Source organism: Schistocerca piceifrons, chromosome 2 (genome assembly GCF_021461385.2).
Source record: "Schistocerca piceifrons isolate TAMUIC-IGC-003096 chromosome 2, iqSchPice1.1, whole genome shotgun sequence".
Classification (NCBI taxonomy): domain Eukaryota; kingdom Metazoa; phylum Arthropoda; class Insecta; order Orthoptera; family Acrididae; genus Schistocerca; species Schistocerca piceifrons.
Window position 1 is genome coordinate 620,250,617 of NC_060139.1, and position 22,992 is coordinate 620,273,608.

General features: G+C 43.4%; 1 protein-coding gene and 1 pseudogene across 2 annotated transcripts in view; both read right to left on the reverse strand.

The window, feature by feature from the left end:
- Window positions 1-22,992, reverse strand: part of LOC124776340 (myosin-7B) — a 299,944-nt gene that overhangs the window by 267,579 nt on the left and 9,373 nt on the right. The window lies entirely within an intron of this gene.
- LOC124778303 lies at window positions 18,054-18,171 on the reverse strand (annotated as a pseudogene).

The window sequence follows — 22,992 nt, forward strand, 5'->3', positions numbered from 1 at the left end:
CGAATACCTGACCCCTGCGGTCGTTATAGCGTCTGACGCACAAACAGTAGGGCTACGCTCTCTGTCCTGTTGCTGCAGCAACACGGCTGCTATTCCCGAAACACACAAACCATATGAGCCGAAATTAAATGACCCAAAAAAGAGATCTCTGACCGCACTAATTTAACTTGTGAGTGTTTCACAGTTAACCCCGCCTTCCCCAACCTCGACAGTACCTGGAGGAGGTGCTCCAGATACTGGGAAAAAGTCTTGCTGTAATTGACGACGTCATCCAGGTAATTATAAACAAATTGGAACTTGATATCTCTTAAAACAGAATCGAGCAAACGGGAAAGGATCGTACCTCCAGTGGACAACCCGAAAGGGACTCGAATAAATTCATACATGTTCCAGTCCGTATCAAACACCGTCATAGCTTTCGATTCCTCTGCCAGGGAAATGAGAATCAACTATATTTGTGTGAGCCATCACGCTGTTGTTTAGTATCAAGTTTTTGTAGAAGTCTGAACAACTATGGAGGTATTTTGACATACGTCAGCAATAATCTTTGGGCAAAATGCACTAATTTTCGAAGTGCAGCTGCAGTGTTACTGTTGTTTCGATAACAGAGCTTCACCAATAATGCCCTACTCCTTTTGTCCAAGCTCATGTTGCCTCGTTAACAAGACTATGATTCGCAGTGACTGATCACGGTACATGGTGGCCATAATTGGAACTGGACAGTGGCGCTGTGACGCATGGAAATCATTCACACCATATTCTGGAGATTAATGCTACCAAGTTTGGTACTCGTACAGTAATTAGTTTCTGTTTTATGAATGTTAAATAGGTAAAGTTTAATTATAACCACCCGGACATGTTGTAGCGGTCAATTTACTCCACTTGCCTCTTTGACGCTAGGAGCTGGTAGCCGTGGTCTACGCCTGGAGTCTGTTGTGTTGCCAGTGGACTTGAGTCCCGATCTGACGTCCGCATGGTCAGTAGTAATTTATTAATGTTTAATACGTTTGCTCTTCTGTAATCCTTTTAGAAGTGTGAAGCATGTTGAAACTGTTTAACATCTGGCATTTGGAGTTTAATAATTTTTCTTAAAACTGATCTTTAATATTTTTTCTTTTTTGATAGAAAAGAAAACATTGATGGTTGTACCTTGTTCTGTTTTAGAAAATAATTTCTTGTAGGTTCACAAATAACAAATTATGGTCAATGGTTACCCTCTCCTTTCTATAAGACCTGACTGCTTGTGTCCTGTAACACATACACGTCCTTGTTGCGAGTTCCACCCACTTCATTACGGTTTCTTTTACTGGCAGTATTAGTTGTATGTTAACAATGACACCCAGCAGTAAGCCTAAGTTTAGTCATAGAATATTCATTACATTACTACGAAAATTCTCCAGAAAATATCCCTGAATAATCTGAACAACAATTTTGTCGGTGGATTTCTGGATCAGTCTGTACAGTCTCAGCACACTGAGTTCATGCCGTATTTGGTGGCTATCTACCTTTTAGGTAGACCTCGCATGGTCGTCATCGCCAAGTTGTGGTCTACCTGTGGCATACACAGCAATCGTATTCTGCCATAGTCTTTAGTAGCTCTACACTTGGTCAGCGTTCCTAACGATATTTGTACGGAACGGGAGGTACATCTGCCCTTGATTACAGTGACAAAGGTGAGCGCAAGCAGTACTCAAACGAGGCAACGCAGTGTGTAATCCAGTGGATTCAGCTTCGTGAGGGGCGGGGTCAAATCTGTCCGAGTTTCCATAACTGGCTTAAGGAGGCTACGGAGATGATTTCTTTTCAGAAGACATGGCCGATTTCTTTACCACCTTTCCTCAGTGAGAGCTTATCGTCCATCCCCAACAATCTCTTCCTCAGCGGAATTTTAAGCCCTAATCTTCTCTTCATTATTTTATATTCCTTTGTAGATGTAGCTTGACGTGACAGGCAATGTGAGACTGCTGAAGTTAAACGTTCCAAGTCCAACTGATCATTACTTTAAAGGACATTGTTGCTTCTCCATCAATTAGACTGAAGCCTAGGAAATGCTCAAAAAAATTGTGTTTTTACTTGGTTGGACTCTTCATTCAGAATAGTATTTTGACCACAACAAACTGCTGTGTAGTGAAGGTAAAAGTGAAGTTACACTATCAGTGCAGTTCAGTATATTACGTTGTATGTCCACTTGTGAACATAATAACCATAATAATCTGTTAACAGACTCAAGGGTAATTTCAAGTTTAGGTGGCGTGCCTTTGTCATTTTACGGCAACAGGGACTGTCCCCACGGTAAATTCCCTTTTCATCTGGGTGCGCTTCATGCGAAGATTCAACCGCTGTCAGTGGCTCCGGGTTCTGTTCAGCGAAAACTGCATGCGTTCTCTGACGTCTGATTTTCACGGAGGCAGCGAGGCGCCAACGTACGCTTTAGAAGGCACTCCCTTGGGTTGAGCAGGGAGATGGCTCAGTCGCATTTTGGTCCGATACTGTTAAGAATGTCAGACATCTCGCATATCTACAGAGGGTAATTTGAGGGCCGAGCCTCCTCGCAACAGGATCCTCCATCCTAGCGTCCAGTCGTACGGTCAACATTTCTGAAGTGAGTTCGTTCCTCAAGACGATAATGTACGAACAACTTCCTGTCCTCGCAAGCATAGAGGCAGGGACCGAATAGAATGGCCTGCAGTCTCTACTGTCGTGAACCAGACTGAGCGTGACCGGGATCAGCTGGAACTTGCCGTGCATGGTCGTAGCAGCCCTCCTCACACATTGGGTACCACCTTCGAACAGTGGGGCAGACTCGTAGGGTCCGCGCAGGATACGGTGGCTGATGTTCAGTGACAAATTTTTGTCCCAAGCGTTGAGCGAGCTCATTCATTTGTTCAGAAGGGGAGGCCAGCAGTGTCTGACATCTTTAGGCCGGTCAGCGACGACAGAATTGAGGCGCACGCCCTGCAGTCTTTCTCAAACGATTTTACAGAAACTATTCGGTAAACGAAACTTCTTTTTTGCTTTACTTGTAGCTTTACATATCAGATTCATGATGGTGTGCCCATCACTTCGTTAATGGTCATAGTTATTGCGATATTTACATGGAAGTAAGACACTGCGTGAAATTCAAATAGTTTTCAGTGAAAAGTAAGTGTCGCAGTGATTTTGCATTCGGTGCATATCACTTAATATATTGCTGCATATGAAATTTAGCTAACATATTGAAGTTTTCTTTAGACTTGGGTGGAGGTCCCTATCTGTTAACAATGTCGAGAAAACTGATCTGTCGTAGCATACTCATTTGCGATCCCGCCGCACCAGCGATAAAAGCCAGTGTGAAATATGCACAACATTCCTTATATTTCATAAACGGTTTGAGATATCGAAATAAGATTCTGGCAGATGATAGCAGACAAAGAGGGGAGTATTTTGCCGTATGGCTATTATGCAAAACTTCATTATCTACCGTGATATTCCAATAACGATAGACTTTTTCGATGCTGGTGAAACAAGAAGTGCTATAGGTTTTGGAACAACAAAAGTGACGACATTGCACATTTATTTTGTTCCGTTGATGTTCCTTTTTATAAGATACTGACCTTTATTTTCCTCAGTTCCTCCACTGTTTCAGAATTCTCTCGCAATTGCGCATACACAACATGTTAGCGAGATGAGACTGTGTAAACTCCACTGTGTTTTGGCAAAAGAAGCAAATTTTAACGTGGTAACAAGAGAAATGTGTAGATTTTACTCAAAATTCGTCACTCACGTCTCTTCTCTGAAAGTTTCAAATGGTTCCCAACGCAGACGATATTAAATCGCTGCATTTTCGGCGGAATTCATTTTAGGTGTTAACCAAAATAGATCATTTTGAATGATCACCTGCAAGTGTGGGTGTATAGGTGCCCCACTTAATATTTACAAATAAGTGTAGACTTCAGTTTAGAACGGCACTTCCCTCCAGCATTTGGCATTTTCCGTACAGCACCTTCCTGCCACCCTCACCACTACCACTCTCCCCACAAATGCCGTACCGTCTGCGCATCTATTGGCCACGGTATTCTGCACGGGCTGTAGAGCAATGTGTCGACCATCATAGCAGGCAAGGGAGATCCAAACGTTTTACAGTGTACCAACGCACAGCATGTAGCAACACAGTACTGAACATTACCCAGCAGCAGATTTTGATATTACAAATATATAAAGAAGCTCTTTTCATAGCAGACTGTCTCTGTTTTCATTAGTGACTTGTTCTGATTTCACAGTAAAGCGTTTTTTATTAAATGTATTCTTTCATTCCCTGCTTCCCTAGACACTAAGCCCATATGTCACAGACAGTCCCACCGTGCAAAACTTTCTCTGAGCACTTTATTTGAGAATTACACGTTCTAGTGGTGCTTCATAACACAAAACAAAAAAATGATATCCGAATAACCTAACAGGAGTTCCATCGGCCACCACTCCATCAGCTATCAAAGCCTTCCCTCTGTTCCAGTGATAAATCCCTCTATAATAAATCACATACTTTTCAGAACAGGGTTATGGTGATGATATGCAGAATGACTCCAGGCAAGATAAGAAGACTACAGTGGCTTACTGTGACGCGATAATTCTTTTATGACTGTAAGGTAAGTACCAATGGACGGTGGCTACCTCACAAGCAGTATTCCAGTAACACATCGACACTTGCCAGATTCTACTTTCTGATACGCAAAAAGCACTGCCTGATTTAAAAGTGAAGCACCCAGAAGCCGTAGTCGAATGTACACATACACACCATCGGTGAATACACATTAGAATAGCAAGTCACTGCTGTAGATAGAATGCCCAACACAGTGCATTAATGTTGTTCGCATTAATGTTGTTGTCAGATCTGATAGCGCATGTAAAGGTCACTTAGCATCAGATGTCGAGTGATCGCTGTGAAGGACGTGGAGATGACGCGTCTCGTGTGTGACAGCGTTATCAACAGCTTACAGAACTGAAGGGGATCTCACTGTGGGTCGTCGCATTGTGTCTAGTGATGAAACGTGATTTTGTACGAACCCAGATGGCCATCATCCGAGAGCAAGGCGGCGACCTGGGGAGAGGCGCCATCTTTTCAGCATTTTGGAGAGGCACAGCGCTGCTACTCCCTGGGGTCATGGTGTTGGGAGCCATTTAGTATGGCTTGAGGTCACGGCTGGCTGTAATTGATGAAACTGTCAAGGCACAATGGTACAGACATCCTGTCTCCTCATGCATTGCCTCTCATGTGACGGTACCGTGGGGTCACGGAACGTGCTTCTATGATCTGTCTCCGTGATTCTGAGGAAGTCTAGTGGCCAACAAGATCCCCAGATTTGTCCCTGATAGGACATGTGTGTGACAGATGACCGGAAGCATCGTCCTATTACCAGTACCCAGAACTTCAAGATGGAATGGACAGTGTCTTGAAAGGAGGATATAAGATGAATATTAACAAAAGCAAAACGAGGATAATGGAATGTAGTCGAATTAAGTCGGGTGATGCTGAGGGAATTAGATTAGGAAATGACACTTAAAGTAGTAAAGGAGTTATGCTATTTGGGGAGCAAAATAACTGATGATGGTCGAAGTAGAGAGGATATAAAATGTAGACTGGCAATGGCAAGGAAAGCGTTTCTGAAGAAGAGAAATTTGTTAACATCGAGTATAGATTTAAGTGTCAGGAAGTCATTTCTGAAAGTATTTGTATTTAGTGTAGCCATGTATGGAAGTGAAATATGGACGATAAATAGTTTGGACAAGAAGAGAATAGAAGCTTTCGAAATGTGGTGCTACAGAAGAATGCTGAAGATTAGATGGGTAGATCACATAACTAATGAGGAAGTATTGAATAGGATTGGGGAGAAGAGAAGTTTGTGGCACAACTTGACCAGAAGAAGGGATCGGTTGGTAGGACATGTTCTGAGGCATCAAGGGATCACCAATTTAGTATTGGAGGGCAGCGTGGAGGGTAAAAATCGTAGAGGGAGACCAAGAGATGAATACACTAAGCAGATTCAGATGGATGTAGGTTGCAGTAGGTACTGGGAGATGAAGAAGCTTGCACAGGATAGAGTAGCATGGAGAGCTGCATCAAACCAGTCTCAGGACTGAAGATCACAACAACAACAGGACTTCAAGAACCAGTTACAACAGTTGTGGGCCACTTCGCCTTAGGGGAGCACATAACAACTTTATGAGACACTTCCGGACCGAGTCCGCAGGTCGTGGTCTAGTGGTTGGCATTGCTGCCTCTTGATCGTGGGGTCCCAGGTTCGATTCATAGCCGGGTCCGGCATTTTTATAGCCTGGGGACAGGATATTTGTGTTCTCCTCATAATTTCATCATAATTCGGGAAAAAGGCCAGACTGGGCAGTGAAAAGATTGGGAATTTGTATGGGAGCGTCGTTGAACGCTCCACAACCCAAACGTCATTATCATCTTCCGAACCGAATTAGCGCTTGTTTGCAGGTAACAGGGGGAGCAACATCATACTTATTAGTCAGCCCTACTGGCAAGTTCTTTGTAAACTTAAGTATTCTTTAATTACTGACATAATTTACTCTGTTAGTCCGTGAAGTTTCATTCCGTTTCCTCGTGCCCTTTGGAGCGCCTTTCTTTTTTGTCAAGTAGTTTACCTTATTCTAGCTGATGGCAGCCTCCTAGTGTGTTCTGTTGTGTCGGTTTATACTACCATGGTTTAATTTTACAGCTCTTAATCATTTGCAGAGGCAGCTTAACTCCCCAAGAAGAATTTTCTCATCGTGTTGAATTCTTTTGTGAAGCTGCGCATTTCTAAGACAGTACTGGAAATACGGATCCAGTGGTCTGGAATTCGATCCCTGGGAAGTTATAGTGTCACTTACCACTTCTTCCGCCTGTGACATCATTTCTTGATGTAAAAAATTCCTAGCTGTACAGTGGTTTGGAACTCATGTTCAGCTGTAGGATGGATAAGTCAACTCAGAAAGCAGGGGCGTATCATCTTCAGCAGGATCACACATACCACGTTCGCACTGATCACCCACACAGCAAAAGATAGAATTTAGAAGAAAGTTTCCCCACTCCACCTGGCTTTAATGGTCAACTTCAGAGAACAAAAACTTTCGAAATTCCATACAACTCAGTAATTTTGTAAATAAATTTACCAACGTGAGTGCATCTACTCCCCAATGAAAATGAAGATTCAGTTCGAACACTAGAGGTGTTCACGTCGAATTGGAGCCTCGTGGTTTACATAGGAACAGACCTGGCGCTGCACAGTACAAACTGAAAGCTAAAGTAAACAAAATTTAACACAGTATTCCACAAAGCACACGACACATTCTTACATGATGTACACGAAACTGGATAAAACTTTACACCGCGTGACGGCACCACTCTTCCACCCCAAGTTGCAATTGCACAAAAGATCTCATCGAACAAACTGAATACTAATGAAACTAATACCGTTCCCTGACTGAAAGAGTGGGTGCGGCATGATTATCAATGCCACACACCAGGGTGACTACTAGAAACTGAAACAAAGCTGTTACATATTTCAACTTAGCAACTAGAGATACTACTCACATCACCCTTACTCACCGGCGTCCTATGGAAGAGTGAAACTAACCTGCCCTCGTGGTCTACGCAGCAACCCGGAAGGGCTCAGAGAGCATAAGCGTTTTCTACCTGTAGCAGCCTCGCACTGGATGCTGACCAGTGACCAGTAATGCCACTCTGGCCGAACGTAGCCGTATTCAAAGCTGTACACAAAGGTTGGCTAAATTGTCCTTAATATTCAATGAAACCTCCTGGCAACTAGGAAAACCGGTAGTGCCAGCAAAAGACAAACCACACGTTCATAATAGCAGACGACAGTGGGGACAGGAAAGAAGTGACATGAATGCATGGTAATGGATTACACAGATACATACAGAACATATTTATGAATTTGGAATTAAAAAAAGACAATCTCCTTTGACGTTGAGATGCCACTGAGAAAGACCACTGAATATCACGCACTCTCTTGTTTACCTTTCTCTCCAAGCGTCATACAGAATATTTGAGTCGTTAAGAATCGTAGCGAAACCGAAGGCTACTTTCCAAGATCAATGGAACAGCTCACATGGAGAAGTTTGATAGCCTTGCCTTCACCAGAAAAAAAGTGAGCAAGGAGCGTCCCTGCCATGTAAGCGCATTTCAGTCATTTTTTTTTTATCAAACGAAAAATTGACGCAATATAGAGATAAGAAAAACATGTGTCAATCAGAAACCATTTATGATAAACCAAACATTATGTATATATACTTACGTATTGTTGAAGCAAACACGGACAAAAGAGCTTCAGCCGCAAGATGACTAAACATTTTATCTTATGCAGAATGTAAGACAGGTGAGTGCAAAATATAGAATTTGAATGAACTCACGAGCATGATCATTTACAAAATTGTCAAAGAAATCAAATGAATGAAATATATAAAATTAAGGTAAAATCACATAAGGACATCAATAAAAACTAAGGATCAGCTACAAAAAAATTCAAGCAAAAACCACAGAAATGTGCAAAATCGCCATAGAAAGAAAATACAGATAAAAATGCAAGTTACAGAGAAATAAATATACAAAGCACTGTGGTGTTGAAACCAACGATAAAGTTTGTAAAGGTTTTTTAAATTACCGGTACCAGTCACAAACTTTGTTAACTATTGTATTACTTATTTATTTAGCGACATGTTTAGAGGAACTACGTCATCTTCAGGCTAAATGGCATTACAAAAACAATTTTACAGTAAGGTCATACTGACGTTACATAGTCTTTTCATAAATGTTGGGCCGGCCGATGTGGCTGAGCGGTTCTAGGCGCTTTAGTCCGAAACCGCGCTGCTGCTACGGTCGCAGGTTCGAATCCTGCCTCGGGCATGGATGTGTGTGCTGTCCTTAGGTTACTTAGGTTTAAGTAGTTCTAGATCCAGGGGACTGATGACCTCAGATGTTAAGTCCCATAGTGCTTAGAGCCACTTGAACCATAAATGCTGTGGTTTGTTCTTCTGGCGTGGCAGTCTCGTTGTGATGCGCTGAGGTGTTTCCATTTCCGTTGCTCTCTTGGCTTTCTTGATCACTGTTCACAAATTTTCACTATCGTAACAGTAACTTGGAAACACGATCACAAAAACAAATCTGTAGTGTCAAAATGGTTTTTGTAACGTCATTTAGCCTGAAGATGAGGTAGTTCCTGGAAACATGTCGCTAAATAAATAAGTAATACAATAGTTGAATTCAAAATGGTTCAAATGGCTCTGAGCACTATGGGACTTAATATCTGAGGTCATCAGTCCCCTCCAACTTAGAACTACTTAAACCTAACTAACCTAAGGACATCACACACATCCATGCCCGAGGCAGGATTCGAACCTGCGACAGTAGCGGCCGCGCGGTTCCAGACTGTAGCCCCTAGAACCGTTCGGCCAACAATAGTTGACAAAGTTCGTGACTGGTAGCAGTAATTTAAAAAGCCTTACCATATTTCTTGAGACAGCGACTGTCGAAAAATAGTCAAAATGGCTTCAAAAACCGTAAATATGATGACAGCTTTACATTTTACATTAAATAACGTTTTCAGGTTGTGTTTCCTTTGGATAAAGTTCAATAGATGTCTTCTGGCAGTTTTTACACACAACATCAGCATCGATGGATCGACTTTCTTTGTGTGCCTTTGCGCCAGCGTGTTAAGCACTTCATGCGTTAACGGTCAACCACTAGGAGCAAGACAACTAGATCAACTGGAGTTACGTGAGACGCAAGTCGATGCCCCCATCACGAACATGAATTAAGCAGATCAATATGTGTGTCGTGTGCGTTTGTGTGCGAGCCGGCAGTGCGCTTCCGGCAAGCCTCATTACGGAGGCACGGCCGCCCCTGTCCTGCTTTAATATCTCCGGCCGTCGGCTCGACTGAGCATCTGTTTTTCCCTTCAGCAGGATGAGGAAGCTGAACATAAGCGCCGCACCGCCTCATGTAACTGTAATCTGAAATTCCTGGCGCAGAGGAATTGCTGCGCTTCGCTTTACCATACAGCCCACCAGTTAACAACTGCGTTCCAAGTAAAAGGCCGCAGTGTTGTATAATGAGGCAAGAAGCGACCGACTGCTTTAATAGTTCATACGCACGTCGGGGAACAACAGGTTTTCTCTCAGTAACAATAATGTATTTATGTCTCTGTATACATCTTCTAACAATACCACCACTTGCAAAGTAGGTTAGAAATCAGATTAATAATGTTTCTCACGCAGCGTATGTTCGCTTTATCGGGCAACAACAAAGTTATTGACTGTGGATGGTATAGTCAGAATGGAAATAATGAAGTCACTGTAAAAAAGTCATTAATTTTGGCACTTTTCTTGAATGGATTCACACGTAGATTTCGTGGAAGTTGTTATGGCTCATCTTGTTGATTCTAGGGTGATTCCACTTTGACTGATAGAAGGTCCAGATTTGTATTTTAGCAATATTTCAAGACCTAACAAATGCATTTTTCAGGAAATTCTTAATGATCAAACAATCCCAGATCAGAACAATGATATGGTAGAAATAATTTTTGACTTGGTGTTCACGATCCACATTTTTATTATTGTAAATTCACATATGCTTCTTCTTAATTGTCACATCATCAAGAAAACAGTTTTGTATCAATCTTCATATATTTAATTTTCACTTTAACCAAACACAAGACTTGACTGTTCTTTTACAAAGCGAAATAACAACTTAACTTCTGCAAAGTGAAACAAAGACTGCTCTGTGCGCATTCGCACCAAAACGGTTACAAGTAAGTCAAAGATTATGACAGTCTCACAGAAATGAATACACACAAGAATCATAGCACTGTAATATATCGATACATCGGAGTACCTATACATTAATAAAACCAAATGTGAATATTGTCACAAAAATATGTTTGTTACTTCGCAGAAAAGTAGTACTATATTACTGGTATCGAGAACTGGGGTCGGAGTGCCGTAATGGTCACGTAAATAAAGAACCATTACAATCTCCAGCTACTCTGTGCAATTCATCATTAACCGCTGAAGAGTGGTTTTTTGTTGCTACGAGGGGCGTTCGGTGAGTAATGCAACACATTTTTTTTTTCTGAAAGCATGTTGGTGTTATTCAGGATTTCAACACACCATATTTTTCCCCACTCTTTTGGCTACAAAAACCTATTTTTCAACACATATCGTTTCAAAGCGACTGCCTTACGCCACCTTATTGGGAGGGCCCGAATAACTGCATGGTATCACCCTAGTGGTCGACGTCGGAGCCAAAGTCTTGCTTCATCAATAACCTCAGCATCATCCACGTACTGCTTCCCGCTGAGTGCAGCCTTCACTGGGCCAAACAGATGGAAGTCGGAAAGTGCGAGATTCGGATTGCAAGGTGGGTGGGGGAGAAGAGTCCAGTGAAGTTTTGTGAGATCCTCTCTGCCGGCCGAAGTGGCCGTGCGGTTAAAGGCGCTGCAGTTTGGAACCGCAAGACCGCTACGGTCGCAGGTTCGAATCCTGCCTCGGGCATGGATGTTTGTGATGTCCTTAGGTTAGTTATGTTTAACTAGTTCTAAGTTCTAGGGGACTAATGACCTCAGCAGTTGAGTCCCATAGTGCTCAGAGCCATTTGAACCATTTTTTTGAGATCCTCTCTGGTGCACACAGGCTTGTGTGAGGCCTTTCGTTCGCATGGAGGATGAGAAGTTCGTTTGCATTTTTGTGTCGACGAACACACTGAAGCAGCTTCTTCATTTTCCTGAGGGTAGCAGGATACGCTTCAGAGTTATCGTTGCACCATGAGGTAGGACATCACACAGGATAACCCCTTCAGAGTCCCAGAAGACACTCATCATGACTTTACCGGCGAGGTTGTGGCTTTGAACTTTTTCTTCGGAGGAGAAGTGGTGTGGCGCCACTCCGTGGATTACGGTTTTGTTTCCGATTCAAAGAGATGAACTCATGTTCGTGAAGATGTTCGACAAAAAAATTGTCACTATCTGCATCGCAACGCGCAATCAATTCCGTACAGATGATCTTCCGCTGCTCTTTATGGACGTCTGTTAGGCAGCGGGGAATCCGGTGGGCACACACCTTTGAGTACCCCAACCGGTGGACGAGTGTGTCAGCGCCGCCAGCAGACAAAGTCGCGCAAACCTGTCTGACCTCCTGCGTGCCAGCCAGCCGCACATAGCTGTCACTCCTGCGATGTTCGAACGTGCGGACATTCTCATTCGAGGTGGTCGACGGATCCCAAACACCTAGGTGCACAGCTGGGGTGGGACCGTGAAGGGGTTATTCTGTTTGACGTACCCCATCATGATGCAACGATCAACTCTTCTGTGCTTCCCTCAGGAAACTGAAGAAACAACTTCAGTATGATGGTCGCGGCAAAAATGCAACCGAACTTCTCATCCTCCATGATAACGCAAGCCTCACATAAGTGTGTGCGTGCGAGAGGAGTTCACAAAACTTCATTGGACTGTTCCTTTTGATCCATCTTACATCCCGAATCTCGCATTTTCCTACTTCCATCTGTTTGGTCCAATGAAGAATGCACTCGGTGAGAAGCAGTACGTGGATGATGGGGAGGTTATTGATGCGGCAAGACGTTGGCTCCGTTCCGACGTCGACCCGTGGAGTGGCACCATGTGGGGGCATACAGGCCCACCCAGTAAAGGTCGTGGCATTGAATGTGTTGAGAAATAGGGTTTGCAGCCGAAAGAGTGGGGAATGCTATGCTTTACTGAAATCCTGAATAAAACCAACCTGCTTTCATAAAAAAAAGTATTGCATTACTTAGTGAACTCCCGTCGTAGGCTATCACGGTGCTTACTTCAGTTAAAACTGCCGGGCTGAGAGACCGTGGTAGATGTGTATAGTTAGCTCCTGTCCCTTTACCTCCGAAGATGTCTACCGCAGTCGGAGACAAAGTATCAGGGAATAGTTTTATACACAGTTCACGGCATCTCAGCAGGGAAGTTTTAACTGAAGTGTTCACAAGAATGCACAAACACTCAGGCACCCTATCGCACATTGACGTGTCTGGTATATTGTCCGATCGTAAGAGCGCAGAAATTTCTGGGATTGCCCAGGACAGCGGCTGAAACGTAGCAATCAACATCCTTGCAATTTGGTAGGTCTTCTGGACGTGACAGACCTGAAGAACGTTGTGGACTCCCTTCTTCGCCGAATGATGTCCGTTTATCAAGTCTAGAGGTGGTGCCACACTGTTTTAGGGTGGTATCTCCTGGGGCTGACTAATTTCTTCGTTTGGCGTGCATAACTTTAAAATCGTGTGTAGGTTACTAGCCGACATTGACTGATGCGACCATGACATATAAACGTTGAAGGAAAAGAAGCTTGTGTTCTGTTACGTTCAGTGACTGATGATTCGAAGATGACTGCCTGGATGCACTGTCAGATCTACTATTCGCCTCCTTATATATCGAAGTGACAAATATTTTTTGATAAGTATTTTTCTGATCGCAAGATATATATTTTTGTCTATAAAAATGTTTCTTGAAATTCTTCCAGTCCAACTGTGGCATACAGCAAACCAGTGCTTAACAGTATTGGTTGAAAACAGTCTTGGTTGCAATTTTAGTTTTTTTATTTTTCAGCTACGGGCTTCCCCTTGTTTAGGCATCTTCAGGTTGATCTTAATTTGGCATTTCTTAGAACGATCCTTTAGACAGTGTAGCCAAAGGGCATCGTCAAATACATCGCCTTCGTTAAACTCAGTATAAACTCTCTAAATGGACGTGAGTGACTCCAAGACCTGCATAACGCGTTCCCGTTCTATTACTCGCTCCTGTGAACGGGAACGCGGTATGCAGGTCTTGGAGTCACTCATGTCCATCTAGACAGTTTTTACTGAGTTTAACGAAGGCGATGTTGGCCAAATGTATTTGACGATGCCCTTTGGCTACGCTGTCTAAGGGATCGTTCTAAGAAATACCAAATTAAGATCGACCTGAAGATGCCTAAATAAGGTGATACCCGTAGTTGAAAAATAAAAAACTAAAATTGCAAGCAAGGCTGTTTTCAACCAATAATGTTTCTTGAAAGTTCGTTTTACCTCGTGCATTCCTTGCTAGTGTGTATTTCTTGCCTTTTCTAAATTTAATTATTTTGAAATTATTCACAGAACCCTGACACATTTGCAGGAAGGAAAACAAACTGGTGTAGGCAATACAATATCAGTACCGGTTTCTTTTCTTCTCGCTTTTAAGTACCGTCGCGGACAGAGCCTGATACACCCCATGCGAGCTGCACAGTGCGCCGCTGCCCCGACTGTCGCAGGTGGGGGCGTGCGCAGTCTGTGGCTGCAAGCGAGTTGTGGCTGTACACACAAAGGCGGCGCACGCACGCTCGGCAGGAAATGCGTTGACCGGCGCTTTTGAGCGGTGAGGTACGGCGGCATCTTTGAGCCAGTCTTCTCCACGCAAGTACAAGCTCTGTCCAGACAATGGGTGGTCCAGGACCCCACCGAAGCTCACATGACATGCGCATAACTTCCAAACCATCGGCAAGAGGAGTACTTAATCCTCTCACTCTGCTACGACCGTGTCGGCATCGCGCAGCCCTCAAAATACATTACTGTCGAAACTCGTAATGAACCCCGTGATAACGCGCTGAGGACCCAGCGACGCCGGTTCTCCGCGGTGTCGTATTCTGCCGTAAGGCGTCACGCGGGTGCGGTTGGAGATGCACGGGGTCAGCGCACTCCTCTCCTGGCCGGTTGTCGACTTTTCAGACCTTCGAGCCGCTGCTTCTCATTCAAGTAACTTCTCACTTGGCATCGCGAGCCTCACTGCACGCCGTTACAGCCCTCCCACCAAACGAAAATGCCTATCAGTACCGGGATTCTAACTCGCGTGCTCTGCATGAGAATCAGGCATACTGATCACTCAGCTACTTTTTGTCTTTCGATCTGTTTCTTCGTCACTGGTTCTTTGCGTTTGTCGCATAACATCTTTCACATTCGGTCTTTCAAAACAACACTTCGTTTTTTAATACACAGAATGGCCAGCTCACTAATCGAACACGCGGAGATACCGTGCCGGCAACTACGGAGGAGAACTTTTATAAATGGTTTTCAGAAAAAAAAGCCCCATATCGTTACCGGAGAGAGTACTGGTCAAAACTAGAAAAATAGTTCAGTAAGCATATATCAAGATAAAAGGCGGTTGTGGATACAGTATTGAACTTCATCACTGCTGTATTTATTTTAAAATAAAAAATATTAGGTTGCTGCATAAGTTCGTAAAATGTTTGTTTTCATGTTCGTATTCCGGTTCCTATGAGTTTATTTATCGATTTTCATTTTTTATTTGTAGTTCACTGTTGTTACTTGAGTTAACATATTGTCATTTCATCATTTACAGATATCCTTCTGACTGGGTTCTGTAGAGGTGTGACAGCATCGGAGGCAATCAGTAACATTTGCGCTGCGTATGGCATAATACCACAGGACAGAGTACGGCAACAAAATGATTTTCTCGTTTTAAGCAGGATCGTTTTGACACTAGTGGCTCTCCACGTTCAGGAAGACATTCGGGGATTGGATGAAGATCGTTCAAAAGCATTAATCCACAATGATACACGTCAGTGTACTCGAGAACTGGCACATGTGATGAACTGTGGTCATTCCAGCGTCGAAGATCGAGAAATAGAATGTATGGGTACCTCATGCTCCAAGTCAAAATCATAGAAATCAACGGGTGGCTGCATGTGCGTCTCTGCTCGCTCGTCATCAGTTGGCTCGTGAATAACACCGACTATTCCTACCCTGTATCGTTACTGGTGACAAGAAATGATGTCTTCATGCTAACTTAAGGAAAAGAAGTGATTGGCTGAGCCCAAACAAAGCAGCAGCTCTCCATATAAAGACCTGTGCGCATCCACAAAACATAATGTTATGTATCTGGTGGAACAGCGACGGTATGGTGTACTACGAATCGCTTTCCCGAGGTGTGACCATCACTGTTGACATTTATTGTCAACAGCTGAGACGTCTTACAGATGCAATCCAACAACAACGACCACGAAGTGAAGTGATGCTACCCGACGACAACGCCTGCGTGCGTTCTTGTAGACTGACAAAAAACACCATACAGCACTTGGATTGGGAAGTCATGCCGCAACCACTTTACTCAACTGATCTTGCGCCCTCAGACTTTCACCTTTTCCTCTCTCTTTCGAACAACCTTCAAAGAACTTCCTTTCCGGATGAGAATGCGCTCCGGACATGCCCCGAGGAATTCTGAGCCATTAAACCACGTGATTTCTACAGTCGCGGAATCAAAACGTTACCTCAGAGGTAGCAAACTGTTGTAAACTGAGAAGGGAAATATATTATTGATGACTTAAGTCTCTGTTATGTCTCTCTTATGTGTCTCTGTTACGTTTATTAAACTCATGGAAAAACACTACGAACTGATGCATCACGTACAAGGTGTTTCAAAAGTACACCGAGAAACTTCCAGGGGATGTAGAAGACGTGTCGATAAACAAAATGCGGATTGGAACCCGTCCAGAAACATCATCCAACGACCCTACAGAGCGCCGAAGCTACTGGAGTCGGCATCTGTATATGTATGTGTATACTGGGTGATAAGGTGATGATACTACAAGGGATCATCGAGAAAAGTAATGTGCTAATTTGAGGTGAGGGACACTAGCCCGGAAATCAACGAGTCGAAATTTGCAAGCGAAAATCGTTCTGATACCTCCGATAGTGAAACACATTTACAAGTACTGTTGTTGCTAAGATTTTATTGTAAGTAACTTTCAAGGTTTTAGTATGCACCCAAACAAGAAAACGAATGTGCAGTAAATATGAACTCTAAAATGCATACGTTAAGAGCTACGAAAATTTGTTCATCTTAGCTACTGTGAAAATACAACTCTTCTACTGAACAACTGCTAATAGCTCTTCAGGTTGTAGAGCCCGTATTTACTGGACATTTTTACTTGTTTTGGTCCTTACTACCACCTCTGAGGGTCGCCTACCCTTCAGTCTTAGCAACAACAGTACTGTTGCATGTGTTCCACTGTCAGAGGTATCAGAACGACTTTCACTTATAATTTTCGACTCGTTCGTTTACGAACGAGGGTTTCTTATCTCACATTGAAACACTTACCCTTCTCCTTCATCAACGAAAATTTGTAACATCATCACCGAATCACCCTATATATAAATCCACACACAGGCAATGGCACCTACAACTTCGACGCTCTATAGCGTTGTTGGGTGACGTTTCCAGGTACAGGTTCCTATCCTCATTTTGCTCCCCAAGACACCTTGTATATCCCCTAGAGGTTTGTCGATGTAATTATGAAACATCCTGCATATATCGCTGCTTTTACAGCTCTAGAAAACGATGTCTCCAAAATGCAGAGACATGTCCTACACCACCGCCACACATGAATCTGGAAGATGTTTGGGACTGGGCCGTGCGCATTCGACTTCACTTCGCCCAATTAAGATGGTCGAGACGAGTCTTTAGCTTTCTCTGACTCAGTGGCAGGTAAATACTTTGTGCTTTAGATTCGGCGTCCGAAGGAGGAGGATGTGTTCGTTGTTTAGGTGCTGTCGACTGCGTCGCATGTATTTGAATTTGTAAAAAGATTCTCAGTATCATTAAGCTCTTTGCAAAACAGCCTTCAGCCAAATTTTCGTGCAAGAAGGCGAGAATTTCTGTGTTTGACGGCGCCATAACTTTTCATGTCTGCTGTTATCTTTTGTTAACCACTACCAGAAAATAACTTGACAATCTGATAAAATTCCCAGCTTAGATACGATGGTTGGAACTTAAATGAGGCAGAGGCACTCCGTCATCAGGCCACAAGTGGCCCATCGGGCCCATCCGACTGCCGTGTCATCCTCAGATGAGGATGCGGATAGGAGGGGCGTGTGGTCAGCACACCGCTCTCCCGGTCGTTAAGATGGTTTTCTTTGACCGGAGCTGCTACTATTCGGTCGAGTAGCTCCTCAATTGGCATCACGAGGCTGAGTGCACCCCGAAAAATGGCAACAGCACATGGCGGCCCGGATGGTCACCCATCCAAGTGTCGGCTGCGCCCGACAGCGCTTAACTTCGGTGATCTGACTGGAACCGGTGTATCCACTGCGGCAAGGCCGTTGCCTTTGGAACTTAAATAGTGGCAACTATTTATTCACAACCGATACAAAAGAGTTACATGTTTGTAACTGTTACTGTCCTTCAAAGTAGTCACCAGCGTTGTGTACAACCAATTGCTGGCAATGTGGAAGGCATAGTATACCGTTAGCAGAGCCTGTTCTGTTGATGGTGCGAATGGAGCGGTCTGCTGCCTATCGAATTTCTGAAACAGTTCTGAAGCGAATGCCACGAAGTGGTTCCTTCATCTGCGGAATCAAATCAAAGTCACAAGGACTTAAGTCCGGGGAGTACATTGGATGGTACAGTACTTCCCAGTCCCATCGACCGAACAGAGCAGCTACAGTTTGCGCTGAATGCGCCCGCGCATTGTCGTGCAAAGTGATGGGTGGGTTGCGCAGAAAGTGGCGCCGCTTCTTTCGCAAAGCTGGTCGCAGGTGATGCTCCAAAAACGAACAGTAATACTGTACATTGACGGTCTGTCGTGGAAGAACGCAATACGTTAGGATAACACCATCACAGTCGTATACGAGAATCACCATAACTTTAGACCGCTCCATTCGCACCATCAATAGAACAGGCTTTTCTAACGGTATACTATGCCTTCCACATCGCTGGCAACGGGTTCTACACAACGCTGGTGACTACTTTGAACGACAGTAACAGGTGCAAACGTGTAACTCTTTTGTATCAGTTGTGATCAAATAGTTGCCACTGTTGAAGTTCCAACCCTCGTAAGTGGATAGTTAGTGATGGCATGCCATGTATTCGTATCAGAATTTACGATATGGTTGGTCGATAATACAAATGTTCTTTTTGCTCGTCTTTCTTTCCCACATAGTTCAGATGTTTGCTTAATCTCAATTTTTCATCACCTTGAACACATTATGTTGTAAGTATCACGTGCACACCCATTTGTGAGCCTTCAGCCACTGGTCAAGCATTTTAAGAACGATGAATCCTTTTGCTATTTGTTTTTTGATTATAAAAGTATTCAGAGAAGTTTCTTTATTATTGTGTTCAAACCAAGTAAGAAATTTGCTGCATTTCCTCTCCATAGACTTGATACAATCTCACGTGTTAGCAAAATATTACGCTAGTCACACTACAAGTAACAACAGGAATTGTTTTTTCTTTCACTTAAAAAGGTTAAGTTCACCGCTGAACTGGACCACGAGTTTCAGACGATACAGGGTTTGTTGTGCTAAACATTTGTTTGGACTACAGTGCGAGGTTACTTTCTAGTAACAGTTTCAGGGCATCACATAGCCATTCCACTTTTTGACACAGTTCGAGGTATGTGTAGAGAATAGAACACTTTCTTTACAGTTGTTCATGATTTTTCAGTCTATGCCGTTCTATGCATTAGATAACTTGTACAGCATTCGCTCTTTTAGATAATTTTAAAAAAATGCAATAATTGTTGAGATATTGGCTATTCCTGTTGAGATATCGGCCATTCTATAGTATGCAAGCTGCCTGCTTACTAACACTACAGGAAATACTCATCAAAGTTATTAATCACTATGAAAAATCATTCAGCTCTCTTCCTCAAAGAATCACTCGAGCGAACGTACGTGGTGCACTCATATTTGTTCACCGGCAAGGGACACGCGCTCCTATAACGTGTACAATTTGTCGATGGTCGTGGAATACACCACTGGCCCCAGAGGCAGAAATCTTAGGCTTAAGGTCAGCTGGTCGGAAAGGCTGTGCTAGTGGTTCTCCCCGTACAATCCACCCGTCATTGAACGAGTATATTAGGTATTGTCTCGTACGAGGCGTAGAAAATGGAGTGGTACGTACAGAATAGCTGATGTAGGAGACTGTTTTGAGACTGTTTTGTGACATCTGGCGACACAACCAGAAGACTAAAGTGCCGCACAGCCAAAAAGAAATGAGCCACAAACGCCATAAGGAAGGCAATCACAACATTGGGTATTGATTGTTCTCATCATAATTAAAATTGTCCATACCTTGACAACTTTTTGATAGCTGAAATTTTTTGTTATTTATTTATTTTTGGTTTTGACTAGTACTACCAACTATAACATTGTGGGACATTATTTCTCTTTTAACAAAAATGTCCGGTTTATGGTACCAATCACACCCAGTGCAGACTGTACGCACGTTTCTCGCTGTCGTCGAAAACGGTGGGAACATCCGAGTTGCTAAGGTCCATACTATTGGTTCTGTGGAAAATATTTGTAAAATATCCCTTTGGGACGCTTCGTTTCAGATAGGCTGAGTTTCTCCTATTTCAAGACGCCACTAGTTATTTTGATGTAAATATCACTCCCTGACTGCTCGGCACGGATCTTAACCTAGTTGGTCGCAACAATAAGCATACTTGACGATCATCAGCAGTCTGTGGAAGCGCTTTAGATTCTGTCTCTCTTTATAGCCTTGATTGTCTTTGTGACCTACATTCCACTGTACCTGGAGAAATAATAATGACACGGTTGAACAGACCTTCACTGGACGTGATGGCATGCATGCGAACGAGCTGTTGATGAGGCAGACAATAGGGAACCTCTAGATTCTTCAGCTATACTGCAGCAACCAAGGTCGTCTTCGTCACGGGTAGATCTGTCACACTTAACCGGCACATTACTACATAACTGCTGTGCTCGAGAATCATACAGTAGACTTCCTCTTGCACCCTGATGAAAAAAGTTATGTTGAGATATGATCGCGCAACTGCGCGAGAGTGTGTTTGTGTTATCTACCCAGCTGTGTTAAGTTGCTCCGGCCTGTATCCTGAACGAAAAAAAAAAAAAAGCCTCGAATGGCACCTCCCGAGGGCCCCCTGCTCAGGCTGCCATAAGCAACAAAAGTTACCATCATCATACGCTGTGTTTTAGTCGGCCGACGAGAATTCGTTGTCCTTGGTATCCGCCAGTCACTAGCAGACGTACTGGAGACTAGCATATTCGCAGCTTCAGGTTAGCTCCAGAAAGGAAGTCCCAGACCATGAAGAGTGTAGACGTTCTCGCTTAAATGTACTTCTACATTTACATGCATACTGTGAGGTTCAGAGGGCATTTACCGTTGTACCACGTGATAGGATTCCTTCCCGCTCCAGTTGCGTACGCAGCGACGGATTGTAGACTACTGAAACGCCTCTGTGCAGCCTGTAATTGCTCTCGTCTCGTGTCCGCTACCCTTACGGGAACGCTACATAGGGGATTGTCACATACTGCTGGTTCGCGAAACTTTGTAAGCAGGCTTTTGACTGAACCCCAAGCGTTTGTCAGTTGATGTTTCGCAGTATCTTGTCACCCTCTCACTTTGGTCAAAATAATGTGACCATATACTTTTAATTATGTTGGATAGATGTCCCACACACAACATTCTAGCGTGGGACGCACAAGTGTTTTTTTAGCTGTCTCCTTTGTAGACAGCTTGTAGTTGTTCAGTATCTTCCCATTAAACCCGAGTCTGCCACGTGTCGTACCTACAACTGTTCTTATGCTATTATTCCATTTCATATCAAACGAAATTGTTACACCCACACATTCGTATGATCGTCATTTCTTTATGTTTTCTATCACTAGTTGTTCTATATGGTTGGACATATGGTTCGTCTAATGCAACTAAATGAAATGTTTGTATTGTGCCATACACGTTTCACTTCTTTTTATTTGTGAAGCATCCCCAGTTGCGGTTTGTGACCATATTAGTGCACATGTGCCGTCCTACAGTTGTATCACGTTGGTCCGCTTACACAGGATGTCCGATTTTCGGCGTTTTACTAACACATTTCGACTTGTCAGAAATGGAATCCCAAAGAACATTTGCAGGAATTGACTGATTTTCGTGCGGGTTGTGAGATACACAATTTTACATTTTGTACATTTAAAGCATGTTGCCAAATTGCACCACTTTGAAATCTTATCAAAGGCCGGCCGCTGTGGCCGAGCTGTTCCAGGCGCTTCAGTCTGGAACCGCGTGACCGCTACTGTCGTAGGTTCGAATCCTGCCTCGGGCATGGATGTGTGTAATGTCCGTAGGTTAGTTAGGTTTAACTAGTTCTATGTTCTAGGGGTCTCATGACCTCAGATGTTCAGTCCCATAGTGTTCAGAGCCATTTGAACCATGTTATCAAGGTCTGCCTGCATATTTGCGCAATTTCCTTGCACGAAGTACTTCAGTATAGATAACTGATGTTACTGTTAATATTGTCTGCCAGGTCATTAACTTACAATATAAAGAGCAAGGCCCCCAACACCCAACCCTGGGGCGCATCGCAAGTTAGGACTGCCTCTTTCGACAATTCTCCGTCGAAAATAACACTCTCCGTTCTCACAACCAACAAATCCTCAGCCCTGTCACAAATTCTTTTTGATGCCCCTTATGGCCTCGCTAAACAAACATGACATACCACACCGTTGCATCAAGAAGTCTCTTAGTTTTCTCCGGTATCTCTGGATCCTGCTTTCAAAAGATGAATTCAAAAGGAAAATTTTATTATTGAACCGTAATTTGAAGACATTCAGATTGCAGTAACGACCAGTACACTATTTACTGACTTCCTTAGTCAATTGGACACAACTGGACAAGTTTGACATGTGAAAGTGACATCTCACTTTGTAAGAGAGAGAGAGAGGGAGGGAGGGAAGATAGAAGTTTTCTGTTACACTCTAAGTGAACGTAAGTAGTCCAGATCTATGGTGCTGTCTGTGATAAGCTGTAGACATATGTCTAGGCTTCAATGACAAGCTCAACGTCCTCAGAAGAATTCAGCATGTTCGGATGGACTCCCTGATTTCCCATAACGGTTAGTGTCACAACACAGCAATGACGAATCTGGATTTGACCAAATTTC